General features: G+C 36.1%; 1 long non-coding RNA gene across 5 annotated transcripts in view; it reads right to left on the bottom strand.

The window, feature by feature from the left end:
- Positions 1 to 398: 398 nt before the first annotated feature.
- Positions 399 to 954, bottom strand: part of LOC138003547 (uncharacterized) — a 32,238-nt gene continuing 31,682 nt past the window's right edge. For all 5 annotated transcript variants that reach the window (XR_011123590.1, XR_011123591.1, XR_011123592.1 and 2 more), the window contains one exon: positions 399 to 878. This is a non-coding gene — a long non-coding RNA (uncharacterized lncRNA). The remainder of the gene's footprint in view (positions 879 to 954) is intronic.

Raw genomic sequence — 954 nt, 5'->3', positions numbered from 1 at the left:
AGCTGTTTATAAGAGACAATTGCCAAAAATTGTACTGTTAAGAGCTAGGATCACTTCTTACTTTAGAAACAAGTGTGGTAAGATGAAACTCTGCTAAGTTACGAAAGATTCGCTGGAGCAGATTCGGAGCCACTTTAACTTTTCCACATTTGTTTAGTACTTTAAAGAAAACGACAAAACGTTTAAGTTTATAAGCCTTTTTTCGAAAGAAACTTCTGTCATCTTCAGTTGATAAATGTACAAAGCATTAGAAGTTGAATTTATAAGTAGGAAAAAGTGCTAATTATGCTAGTGACAACGAAATGTACAGAAACTGTGACAATGTACATTTCGTTGTTACTAGCATAATTAGCACTTTTTCATACTTATAAATTCAACTTCTAATGCTTTGTACATTCATCAACTGAAGATGACAGACGTTTCTGTCGAAACATGCCTTATAAACTTAAAAGTAATATCAAGATCATTTGTTTAGTAGCTCCAAATTTACTTCAGAGAAAATTTGGTATCTTTGCAGAGAAACCCGTTTAATACCGAATTTATTTTGGAGATGTAGGATGATTCCCTTGTTGCTATGGTAATTTGCAAGGATTCAAATCGTACGCGGCGGTAGAAACGAAAACACGGTGTTAATTGTACGGAAGAAATAAGAATTGAAAGAAAAAACGGGGTGTCCTGTTATAGGTAACTTGCGAGCTGCCGTCCTTTTATCCTCAAATTAAGGGAAAGGGGTGGGAATTCTCGCGCGTCCAGCACGCTTGGAAAAATGCCAACACTCGCAAAAGGCGCTGCTGATTTGTGAAAATACGGCCTAAAATTGTCTTGTTTTGCTTCGCTTTCTTTAGAGAGTTAATTTCCCTTTAAAGTTTTCTCGGCACCTGAAACGAAAGCAAAAAAGAAGATAGATCAGGTAAAGTAAGGTACCGTGATTAGCAAATTATAAGGAACTCCACA

Source organism: Montipora foliosa, chromosome 5 (assembly GCF_036669935.1).
Source record: "Montipora foliosa isolate CH-2021 chromosome 5, ASM3666993v2, whole genome shotgun sequence".
Lineage (NCBI taxonomy): Eukaryota > Metazoa > Cnidaria > Anthozoa > Scleractinia > Acroporidae > Montipora > Montipora foliosa.
Note: the sequence above shows the minus strand (reverse complement) of the source record. Positions and strands in the feature narration are given on the sequence as shown.